At 44.0% G+C, this 13,242-nt stretch overlaps 1 protein-coding gene across 1 annotated transcript in view; it reads right to left on the reverse strand.

Annotated features, from left to right (window-relative positions):
* Positions 1-13,242, reverse strand: part of pik3cb (phosphatidylinositol-4,5-bisphosphate 3-kinase, catalytic subunit beta) — a 44,167-nt gene that overhangs the window by 24,141 nt on the left and 6,784 nt on the right. The window contains exon 2 of the mRNA XM_079225082.1: positions 10,446-10,528. The gene's annotated coding sequence lies outside the window, so the exon portion shown is untranslated. The remainder of the gene's footprint in view (positions 1-10,445; positions 10,529-13,242) is intronic.

Raw genomic sequence — 13,242 nt, forward strand, 5'->3', positions numbered from 1 at the left:
TGCAGTAAGTGGCTTTCCCAGCTGCTGGTGTAAAACTGCCCACAGCCTGGTTTCCATTTGGGCGTGTGCCTCCACCACAGCTGTACCGCCAGCACCACTTCCACCTGCCTTTCTCTCATTACCCGGGCCTCGAGTGGGCCCAGAGCATTAACTCTTCCACAGGTCCATCTCCGCCCATTAAAAGTGACAGCCCCTGATTGCCTCTAATGGTCTTCCCCTCCCTCCCCTCGCAGTTAAGTGCTCCAGCCACCGGCAGATGAGCCGATGCCGTGCGGCCCGCCCGAGGATGGTGCATCATGTATCCGCTGTGCATTTGGAGCCACGAACTCGGACGCTCGCCATTTTTTGGGCCGTGCAAAAATGGAAACACTTGGTGACGCAGACATGATCAGGTCACCCATATTACACCGTGCGGGAACGTTGACATATGAAACAACTCCAACACACACTTCCTGGCGGCTACGAGACAACAAGACCAGTCAGACGACCGGTTAAAAAAAAGAAAAAAGGGGGAGGCCGACAATGGCGAGCCGGTGTCGTCACAAAAGGTGCACAGTTACAAACATGGAAAGGTAACGTGACACCCAGCATGACCGTCTGACGCGGTGACAACAGTGTAAGTTTGTTTATGTGCACGTCTAGAAAACACGTTTTCACACCAGACAGCTTGAACGGCGTCTCATCCTGCTGCGATGCAGAGAGACACTCACTCTGTGTGTCTCTCTCTCTCACAGGCATTATATTCACAGGTGAGCAGGGTTATTGAGGACATGGTGGCAGACAGCCAGAGGTCTGCTGCAAGGTCAGGTTTCAGTGGGCGGATCAGCGGGGAACAGGGCAGTGTTTTGCAAGACCAGGGAGAAAGAAAGAAAGAAAAGAGAGAGTTTCATGTGACAACAAACAGGAGATCCTGAAGGGATCGACACAGCGAGCAAACAGCAGCAGAACATTTCACTACGGAGGTTCAAAGCTCCCCGGCACACTTTGACCCTTTTGACCCCCTATTTGTGTTCCAAGGTGCAGAGATATTGACCCTGTTTACATGCGCTTTGCCCGCTTTTCTCTGCAACCCGAGGCAGATTGTGTGTGAATGTAAGAAAATGCAGTTCAACTTTGGGTCATCATTTTCTTTACGTACGTGCGGGCCTTCACGTCAGAAGGGAGATGAGAACACAGAACAGAAAGAAGAACGCTGCCACAAAAACAAAACTAAAATCAAACTTCCGTTAACACAGACGAGGCAAATCTCTGCTTGTGATGGAAGCACTGGTTCCTCTGAACCAGTGACATGTTGTGAAGGCTTTCATTCCCAGATGCATTTATGGATATTTAAACACTGGTGTTACTCAGCACTCTCTTTCTAAAGCTCTCTGTCTGACAGTCAGAGGCCTGTGAGGCTCTCTACAATGGTGTGTGTGTGTGTGACTGACTGACTAAAAAAGAAGGGCTAACATAAATAGTGTGTGTCTGTATAAAAAGGTCACGGCTGGTGATTAAGGCTCCCGTGACACATTTTCTTCCACATTGTGCTAAAAATAAAGTTCAAAAGAGGATCTGAGACCTCGTCACCTCCCCACTACGAACACTGTACTCTCCAGCAAATTAGTATGGAGACAATCACACAGGCAATGCTGAGACTGCCTGAGTCAGCGTTTCCACCTCTGGGCAAGCAGAATGAGTATGTGTGTGTGTGTGTCTGCGTGCGTGCGTGCGTGTAGATGGGATGGTGAAAATATGCTAAATTATTTGGCTACCTAATGACTTAAAGTAATTTAACAAGCATTGCCTGGCTGGATGTGATAGAAGTGTGAGCACTTGTTACCAATCGCTGTATTATCTCACAGTAAATGTTCTATAAATATATATATATATATATATATATATATATATATATATATATTTTTTTTTTTTTAAAAGGACTGAAACTGAAAGAGTAATCAATAATCAAAACAATGAATAATTGCAGCCCTGATTCTTACCAGGCCGTGATTTATAATCCGTTATCAGTCTTCTAGATGCATGGGTTTGTCGGTGCCACCGCCACACATCCGGTTTCACTCTCAGCCGCTAACCACAGCGGCACAGAATGAAACAGATCATGACGCTGCAACAAAATCCGACGCCGCTGTGCTGCACCCAGACATTCATTTAAAAAAGGATGCTTCTATTTATCAAGGATTACAAAAAAACTCTTCTGCAGAATAGCGTATCCTCTCACAGCGGTAGAGATGAATGAAAGGTCCTTGTAGCTTTGTGCACAATATACTTGCTGTGTGAAAACCTGGCGGAATATATGCATGTGTGTGTGCGTGCGTGCGTGCGTGCGTGCGTGCGTGCGTGAGAGAGGTGTGGCGGGAGTGTGTGCGAGTCACCAGTGGAGCAGCACTTACTGTATTTAGGTGTGGACTGTAGACAGTAAACACACATCCAGGTGTAGTGGTCACTTTAACTCACGCAGTTAACTAAATTTAAAAAAAGAATAATGTAATGTGGCGTGTGTGTGTGCACAGTTATTGCAGTGTTTGTACAATAAGTACTTACAAGTAGCGCTTGGTGAACGTCTCATATTGCACTCGTGAAGTTTTTTTTAACCCTGCACCTTTTCACACTTTTATTTGTAGAGCTTTGCTGCATCCGACTCAGTGGTGGAGGAAGTATTTAAATACCACACTGTGAAAAGCACACAGTACTTCAGTAAAAGTATGCAAGTATTATCAGTAGAATGTACTTATCAAAAGTAAAAGCATTGTGCAGGGTAAAGTTCCCCATCTGTGTTTTACTTTGATGTTTTCGGAGTAATATTACTGCTGGGATCATGTTGTATTTCCCTGCCTTCGATGTTTATAGTTGTGCTAATCTTAACTCCTTTACATACTGCTGGTAGTTTAATCCACAGCATTGAAGCAGATTTAAAATATGTTTTATGTCAACTTCTCATGAGCTCAGAAACAGTTTTCAGCTGGATGCATTTTCCAGCTGATCAAAGAGAATGTTAAAATGCCCTATTCCTCTTAATAAGTAGAGGAATTTAGTTAACTCATAAAAAGGTCTAGTTTATAGAGTTATTTGGGGAAAAAGAAATCTAATTTAAAATCCACAAATCTGGAGATATGTGGTTTTCAATGGACAGGAAGTGGAGGAAAGATCATAATCTAAAACGGTCATCTGCCTCTGAAATTTAGTGAAGTACAAAGCTGCATAAAATGTAAATACTCAAGTGAAGTGCAAATACCTCAAATTTGTACTGAAGTACAGTACTCAAGTACATTTTCTTTGTTACATTTTAACACTGATTAAGGCTTAAACACCTTAGTTCCTGCAAAGGGATCAGGTTTCATCTCATGTCACCAATCAAACCGCAATTTTAGCTCAGTTTCCTGCAGGGAACAAAGACGAGTAAGAGTCTCGAAACCAAATACCCGTAAAGATATTCTCACAGCCAGTAAAGAACAAATTGTCTTCATGCATACTGAGAGGAAGCGCGAATGGAGCGATGGAGTGGGAGCATGTGTGAGTGTGTGTGCGAGTGAGTTTCTAAGGTTTCTGTGTGTGTGTGTGAACCAACCACGTCCAGACAGCCAACAGCGCTCCGTCACACTAACCCCTTCCAGTGACACATGCCCACTTCTCAGACAGGAAGCAATGACACGAGACAGGAAATGAGTGACAAACAAACAACCAGAGCAAAAAGTCCCCATCAGTCATTCATAAAAAAAGAAGCTGATGAGCACTGAATCAGAGGATCAGCTGTTATTCTCATTCCTGAAGAGTTATTCTTAAAACGTCAAAGCCAACATGATCTTACCGACTGGAGTACAAAGGGAATCAAATATCCTGCCGTGGCCTTTCTGCACTAGAAGGTTTGTTTGAACAGAATCCACAACACACACACACACACACACACACGTAATTACAACAGATTTTGTTCATGGCAGAACAGAGATGGGTGCTTCAGTCACAAAAACTGGACTGTGTATATATGTACATGTCCTACACATGCAAGTGTGTGGACACGACAAAAACTTAGAGGATGCAGCTGCATCAAAACGTCGGCCTTTATCCCGTGGCCGTATGACCGCACTTCATAAAAATACACGACAACAGTAACACAGGGGGAAAACTGGAGGAATAACAGTCCGACTCAGCTGTCTCTCACACACACACACACACACACACACACACACACACACACACACACACACACACACAGGTCGCTCTGTACGGCGCTACTGTTGACATTTTCTCTTCAGGAATGTTCTTGATTCTATCGGCAGAGGCCGTCTCCGTTCGTCTCCCCGGTATGTCAGCCATCTTCATTCCTCGCCGAAGGCCGACCCAACCCAATCCCCAGCCCCCCCCCCCCACCGATTGCTACTAGACAGACCCCGAACACCTCGAATAACTGGCAGCTATGACGGTTTCACCGAGACATTTTGTGCTGAGCAAATCCGAACATCCTTCTATTGCTTCACCTGCGATCAAACTCACCTGAATCCCCGCCACCTCCCCACTGATCGTGTCCGACCAAATTGCCAATTGTTACATCAAGAAAAAGAGGAGATCTCTTGTGACAACTGTGCACCACCGTCCGTGACATCACGACGAGTCACTCTGCCCAGATGGATCGTGACAGTGCAACGCCGCAGTGCGACCGTATCGAGTTCTGAATGATGGTTTAATGTGCACTCCCTGCCATCTATTTCTGCATGAGGGAGGAAGGGAGGGAGGGAGGAAGGGAGCGAGGGAACGAGACAGACTGAGGGGCATCCGGAGAGGAAGATCCTTTCCACGCTCACCGCAGATTGCTCTGAGAGCAGCGGATAATTCCTCCAGCAATCCTCGCTAATGGCAATAAAGATGCGTGTAGGTCTGTGCACTGCAGCTGTGAATGTGCATTTCTAGAGGACCATGCAGGTATGCGTAATCTGAACGACAACACCCCCCTAAATGTGGGCTCAAATCTTTCAGCTACATTGTTCAACACATCAACTCAGTTAAGAATGAAATCTCCAAAAAAAAATCTTGCACATTGAATAAAATGGAAGTACACATTTGTAACTTCTCTTTTGTCCAAGAGCTTGTCTCTGCATCTTGAACCCTCGTCACAAAGCGCCTGCAGCGACGTCACCGACTGTGGTGAACATTTATTTTGTAAAATCAGTTGCCTGGCAACCACCTAAAACCTCCTTCACACCGAGCGCATTTACGTACTGTACTTAAGTTCCCGTATCGAAAAACATGAACTCACAAGTTCCACTTAAAAAAAGGCTGCTTCGGTTTGAACCTGCCCGGAACAAACTGCACTGTGTTACGCATGAGAGCAAGTGTGTGTGTGAGTGTGTGTGTGTAAAAACAGCAGAGTCATCACAGAACTAATGCGGCATAAATACAGTCCTGTGATAAATACTACCTTCATGAAGGTTATGGTCTTCAGTTATTGTGGAAACTGGTTTCCAGAGGTGTTGATTCCACTGTGTGGTCATGTGTTGTCCACTACGTTTAAAATCAATGCGGGTGAGCTAATCAACAGAAATACCTGAGTGCATATTTGTACATCACTGTATCGATACGAAATGTTGCGCTTCAATCTCCACGTGCTGACGGGACTTAGAGGTCAATTTAGGATACAGATCTACGATGAATATAATGACAACGTAATCATTAAAAAAAACGAGCAAAACAAGGTCTGTCGTTTTGATTCACTTCCCCAAAAAGTCAGTTTCATAGAATTCTACATGCAAATCACATCATTTAGTGTCAAGTAGGGTCGGTGTGTGCAAATTTAAGGGTGTGCCTTCAAAAGAGCCAGGAAAGAGCCAGGAAAGAGAGAGAGAGATGAACTGCCACTTGGTGAAGAGACGGCAGCTCCTCCGGCAGCTAAATGTGTATCTGCCAAAGTCTGAGAGACGCATAATCAAAATATGTCAACTGTGTCAAGTTGTATTGAACTCAGTATAACTGGCACCGGTGTATATAATTAGTAGTATGCGTAATATACTGTGAAGTGCTTTGCCAACAACTTGTTTTTGTTCATGCCAATAAGAGAGAGAGAGAGAGAAATCAGAGCGAAAGAAAGTGAGAGAGAGAGTGGGTAAAAGGGTGTAAGAGAGAAAGAGAAAAAAGGAAAGATAGCAAGAAAAAGGAAAGAGATAGAGAGAAAGAGAGAAAAAAGAGAGCGAGAGAGAGTATAAACAGTGTAGAAACATCTTTTTTTTTTCTGTAAAATGAGGGTTTAGTTCGACAGGGTTGGTGAAAGTTGTCAGAAAGACGAACAGCGAGCGTTTCGGCGGTTTATCAGCCGACACTGAAGAGACGTGGAAAACCCCCCAAAGGTTACTCGGACCCAGCAGAGGGTTAAAGTGGAGTAGAGTTAGTCCCTCAGTCTTCGATCTCCGTGCCGCACATGTGAGGTAAGGAGAGTTCACCCCGACAGCACATTCCATACATTAAGCACCAGTCAAGTGTTGACGGGTGATAAACTTGCATAGACGTTACGCCTCAATGTGCTGCGGATAGATCAGATTGGGACGCCGTGTTTCTGTTACCTGGAGAACACAACGGAGGAGAGGAGCATACAAGGTTACAACAATACTGCTGCATTAGTGACCATGGTAACAAGCCTCTTTTCTTTACAAATAAATTAAAAAAAGGGCAATTAGCTGACATCTAGAGGAAATTACAGGACGGTTAAATATCGCAAAAAAAGACAAGATGAAAGTGCGGTGTTCTTGAAAAAGAGATGCAAATGAGAGCGATGAGTAAAGTTGAATATAACGTGGAGGGAAGTGAGAGAGAGAAAGAAGAAGAACAGACAGAGGGCCGTCGTTTGTGATGACCAGAGAGAGAGAGAAAGAAAGCGAGAGAGAGATAAGAGAAAGGAGGAGATGGAGAAGCGGAGTGTGATACAATGTGTGACTGTAGTGCGGCGGACCGAACTGGGCTCGCCGTCCACAATAAGCCTCTGTTGTTTTGTTTTTTTGGCGAGTGTGTGCGTGTGAGAGTGTGTGTACGTGCATGCATGCCAGCGAGGACAGTCCCGTGCCCTGCACAAACACTGGCCTTGTGTTGCCCTCCTCCTCTCTCTCTCTCTCTTTCACAGTCACACACAAAACCCTCCCAAACACACACACACAGTTAAAACCACTGAGGCTGGAGGGGGCAACAGGGTCACATGGCGTTGGTCACAATGTTCCTCCCCCCTTACAAAAAACAACCACATGATTTACTGTATGTTGCAGACTGAGACCTGTAGCTTCAGGTGGCTTACTCACCTTGGGTAGCTTCCACACACACACACAGCCTAATGCCTCCGCACATGTAAATAAGGTGCTTCTTTAGTCAAAGCACTACTGATTAAAGCCGATAACACCACCGTTACATGCGTCAGCCTTCCTGATAAGCACGCGAGCAAAAGCCCCCAAACGTCGCTGGCGCCCGTCGTACGGTCACTGAAAAGCGAAGCACTATGCAAAACTCGTATCATTATTCAAATCAAGCTCCGATACACAAAAATTAAAAAAAACACACTACGGGCATGAGGATACCTTACAGTGGGGAACAAACCCATATATGCAAATTCGACCGTGTCAATCTGATTCTGTGAAACAGGAAATGGAGAAATGAAATGTCCAGGAATAGAAGGGTGACTTAAGTATTAGCCTTTGTTCCATTTGACGCATTTTAATTTTTTTAAATTACAGAGGAAGCCTTTCCTTGGAAACTGAGAAAGAGGAAACAACGAACAGCTATCATTAGGGAGTGAACATGTTTTTCCCGTCTTGAGGTCAATATTGTTTCCATTGAAAACAAGATTCAACGTCTTACGTCGTCATCTCTCATGATTTACTTCAATCCCATATTATCAAAAGATGTCGCAAAAACGACAACAGCAACCCAGAAAGAATCCACGACTACGGCTGTAAATAGAGATGATGCACTTCGTGGAGTGCAGATCTCTGCCAGGTGTGAATGAAAACGACCCACAAGTGTCTTTTCACCCACACAACAGATCTCAATTCAATACATACAAAGTCTCACCTCCTTCTCGCGGGCATTCATTTGACTTGAAGTGTTTATTTGGGCTTCAAATAAAAGATAATTCCACCAATACGCATGTAAAATGCAGCAGAATGCAAGATTAGCCGCGGACGGACACAGGGTTGCACAATCACTCACTCACACTAGAACGAAACCTACAGATTACTTGTTATGGATTAATAGGGCCCTTATTACAAGTCTAACCATCATAGCACGAAATAGAGTTCATTGTTATCGATCAGGAGATCGGCATTAATGCTTTTTAGTCTCTCTCTCACACACACACACACACACGTACTCAGACAGTTCAGCAAAAGACCAGCAGAGCTGATTGAGAGGTTGTTGAAGGTCATTGCCAGAAGCTCTCGTAAAAACAGTGCAGAGTCTGGAAAGAAAACGGACAAAAATAACACTGAGCTGTCGCGAAGGCAGCGGGGATGGCTCCCACACACACACACAGCGCTGGTATATACTTCAAGCATCTTGCCAAAAACCACCATTTATCTCCCTCATAAACAAAGGGCCACACATTGGCACTGAATGACACACACACGACTGGAAATGGAAGACGCTGCTCTGCTCCGGCTGTCATCTCGCTGTAGAGGTGACCGGGTTTGCTGGGAACACTTAGCTGCAGTAAATGACACGCTGGTGTCCGCCTCTCCAGTTTATACATCCACCCGTATGTGTGCCTCCACACACGCACACAGCCGTTTTACTATTAATATTGCACACACACACAAGCCAAAGTTATCCACAAGAATCAATGCCAAACACATCTCTTGTCACGGCAAACAGAGAAATAGCATTCAATGCAGCGTGCGAGTAATCTTCCCGTCGCTACACCCTATATTCTATAATTAGTGAACTGTGGCAGTGTGTGTTTTCTATTGTGCGGCTGAAAACACAAGTCTGGTCTAATTATACACACACAACCTCTGTGATACGTCGGGGGCAGTGAAGGTCAGCGCCATGAGGGTAATGCCACCCAAACACACTCCTGAGAATGAGCCCTGAGCCGGGCTTCCGTGGATTGTGAGAGTCAAAATAAAGGGTTTCAAAAGGTCATTTCTAGAAGAAAAGAAAAAAAAAAAAAACAGTCAGCAGCAACTGTTCCTCATTTGTCTTACGAGAAGCTCTGAGGCGACCTGGCAGCGCCGTTAAGATGTGCCTTCTGCTCGGCGGCGATAATGCGGCGGTGTCGGATGGAAAGATCACCGGAGACAGAACATTGCACGAGTAATTGGATCAAGTCCTTTTTCCACATTTGAGTGGGAGTGAAGGGAAAGGAGGACAAACAGAGAGCGCAGGTGGGAGGCCTCTGTACTGATTATAGGTGGCACTGATTGACAGCAGGAAAATGTCTTTTTTTTATGCTCATAGATGTCAAACCTGCACCCGTGGGCGATGCGACCTGAAATCTATATCCCAGTATTTCTGCAGTGATGACATTATAAAAATACCAATTTTCACTCTAGTCACAATGTGAGTGAGAGAAAGAAACATTAAAAAAAAAGGGTTTTGTGTTTATAGGCTCAAAATAAAGAAGGAAAATGTGTTTTGGGAGGAAGAGCCTGTCCCATTTACTCAGGTGATAGCAAAAGTCATGCTTTTGTTTCGTGCATGTGTAGCTTGAGTTGAACCTGGATCTCAGCAAGAAGTTTATTTTTCCCGCTCTTCTCATCTGATAACCATCTAAATCACCACATCTGCTCAAAAAAATAAACAAAAAAGGGCTCAGCAACCAGTGTCATGTCATTCATATATATTTATAGACCTATTTTGTTGTACTACCATTATGTAACAATCCTAATGTTATGCTAATGTTGTGTTAATATTAAAATCATGATGCACTTGTTTGTTTCATGACACTAAAGCCACATTGAATTGAAGGCGTGTCTAACTCTTATTCATTTTAAGGTTATTTTTCTTGTTTACATTCTGCAACGGTTTTACATTTTGCAGGTTGAAGCAAATCCTTCAGTTTACACAACGATATTGAAACGTCTTTAAAAACACTGTCTTTTCTTTTGGGTCAAACCGCTGCTGCAGTTACTGTGCAGACAAGTTCCACAGTTACACAGCAGATAGGAGGAAATCTGATGCTCCAAAAGAAATTAAAAAAAACAAAACAATGCAGTGAGAGAGCACCGAGGTATTCTGACATGAAAGTGAAGCATGCTGGCTGGCCGGCTGCCACGCATTCCCCGCCTGTCCGGACGAGGCCTACTCTCCCAGATTCCAGCCAAGTCAGCGCTCCATTCCTCCTCTCCCACTTACACACACACACACACACACACACACACACACACACACACACACACACACACACACACAGCATCACAGGTAGAGTTTGGCAAGATAATTACAAGATACAGCATGCTCTCACACACACAGAGAGATTTTACCTGCTGTTTCCTAAAGTCTCTTATTTCCTGTGCCTCTGCTCCTTGCTGGGGGTGTCTGGATAGCGGCGGCTGGGACACTGCATCTGATGGACGAGAGGACAAAAAGAAACAGACCGTTAGAGGACGGGGTAACCCACAAAAAGTACGCGAAAAAACTGCACGTAAGAAGAAGTTGAGACGAGAGACAGAGGCCCCCGGCCGCCGCGTCATCGGAGATAAGACAACAGAAAGGGCAGAGCGAACCCTCCTGACCCCGCTCCCTCTTCCCTTACCGTCTATGCCCTCTGCCTCCTATGATACCGGATCATTTCCACTTTCCACCCAAGGTCATTGCGCAGATCACTTTTGGAAATCAATGATGCAAGTACATTGCCTCGACAAGAATATGCATCTGGGAAGACTGAAAACAACGAGAAACATGTCTGAATGAATGAACGCCACGTGTGGAGAAACAACAACGTATGATTCACCTTTTCCGTTTGTGGCCAACAAGCAAATGAACTGGAAGCATTTCCGTGCGATAACTGCCGATATTGACATATTCGCTGTAGCCTGAAGTGGTTTTAAAAAAAAAAAATCATAATAATAAAAGCCATGTAAAGACACGCTATGTTTTTGTCATTTTAAAAATTACACCAACAAAGAAAGTCTGGGTCACAGCTACAGTGTGTTGAAACCATTTGTTTCGTTTTATTTTTGTATCTTACAGATACAATCTGAAGTTACTTCTGCAACTCGATGTTGCAATCGAGTGGAAGTCCTCTTCTCAGGAACCCTCGAGCCAAACCTTTACGAGCAGGCGTCGCTTGCACAGATGTCAACAACTCAAGGTTAAACTTTTACAGTAGCTAGATCGCCAGTTTAGAGTCGAATAATGAAATAGTTTATCAACAGAAAATGCATTGCCCCCGCATTGTAATTATTGGTTATTTTTTGTCACATATGATAGAAAACTGAATATTCTCATCTTGGTGGTGAGCAGGGTGCAACATTAACGTGTTTGTCTACTGGCTAAATGTTACCAGCCACTCAATAAATGTGTTTGTTTGGCGAGTAAAGAACATCTACCGGCAACGTACATATTGTACCAAGAAATAGTGACAGAATTACTTGGTAAATTGGTCGTGCGTCACTGTTTCCTCATTCAAGTACATCAGGCTTCCAGAAAGTCTAGTAAGCCCCCAAACCCACATGTGAAAGTTCAAAAACAACAAAAAGAGGACATGACCTCTATGTGCCCCGGGCTACAGTTCAAAGAGCGGTCGCCAAACCAAGATGTGAACCGAGTGATACGGTAAACGGATACACAACGGCCAAAAACACGCAGTGACACGCAATGCACACACATATATACACACTCTGATTGAGGCCAGTAAACTTCCTGTCCACCCCCCCCCCCCCCCCGAGGTTAAGATGCTCTATCAGGGTGTGACACAAAAACAACTGCTTCAGTTGGTGAGTGAGTCAGAGATGTTGTGTGGGAAAAAAAATAATATATATATGCCGATTTGGCGTTGCCTCCACAAACAATTACAATAAAACCCCACGTGGGAGGATAACCAGTTCCAGGAAGTGCGGCGATACGCACAGCGATAAAATCTCAGGCCAGAGACAGTCAATGTTTAACTCGCCAACCAGGCTGGACTCAGCTCAAAGCATCACATGATCCACAGCATGCGCGAGTGTGTGTGTTACACAGCGATTTTAGGAGAAATTGAGAGACAGAGCACTCACTATGGGCTGGTTCAGAGATGACGTTTTTGCCGGAGGGCCTCACCCCAAAGTTAGCTCTGCTCGATCTGGAAACAACTGCAGTCTAACGTCAATGGGGTTTTTTGGTCTGATGCCGAATCCGTGATTTAATAATAGATTGTAAAAATTGACCATGACGTCCACACACACACACACACCCCTCTAGATGGATTTCTTGGAACCCTGAAATTTGGGTTTATTGCTCACCATTAGGTCAGTTTTGTAACTTTTCATGAAAGAGAAAATCCAAATGTCAAACCACAGTATTCTTCTATTTCAGCAGGAACACGTGAAAATAGCTTCTTATGAGAAGTCTACTGATCTTTATAGGAGTGCATCTGATTCAGAGTCAAAAACATCACATACTATTGGGGGAAAGTGGACAATATTGACCGCTTAAAATAAAAAGGTTGTTTCTTTTATAAAAAGATAAATATCTACTTAATTTAATTAAAGAAAGAGTTGCGTTTGTGTATTTTAAAGTTACATACACAGAATTCAGTGGAGAATGAATGAATGAAACCGCCTTAAAAGCTTCTCTTGATCAGTATTTATTGGAAAAAAAACAAATTACTCAAGATGTGTGATATAAATACAACACAGGAGAACACGTTCCACGAGAACGTATTGGTACCTCTGGAGGTTGAGCGGGTTTAAAAAAAAAAAAAAGATATACAGCATCTTATTGGAACATGGCCAAGAATAACAGGTGTTTTAAATGACAGATTCCTGCCTTGTTCTTTATGTAAAGAAATGGATTTCTTGTTGTCGCTATACAAACACCCGTATATATTTTCCAGAATAAGTCGGTTGCGTTCACCAAATCAAGGTCGTTTCTGAGCCATAGCGGCACTGAAACTCTTTCCAGCACATTGCACACAGCAGTGGATGATGACGTTGGCTCCGAGTGTTTCTAGAGGAGGTTTCTTACGCACTGACACTTTAAGAACCTCGGAAAATCCTTCCACCTCCCTAAATTGTTGTCCGTCTTATTACACAAACAGAGTGAGAATCTGCTTTGATATGACTTTCTCCGTTTCCACAT

Source organism: Taurulus bubalis, assembly GCF_910589615.1.
Source record: "Taurulus bubalis genome assembly, chromosome: 10".
Taxonomy (NCBI): domain Eukaryota; kingdom Metazoa; phylum Chordata; class Actinopteri; order Perciformes; family Cottidae; genus Taurulus; species Taurulus bubalis.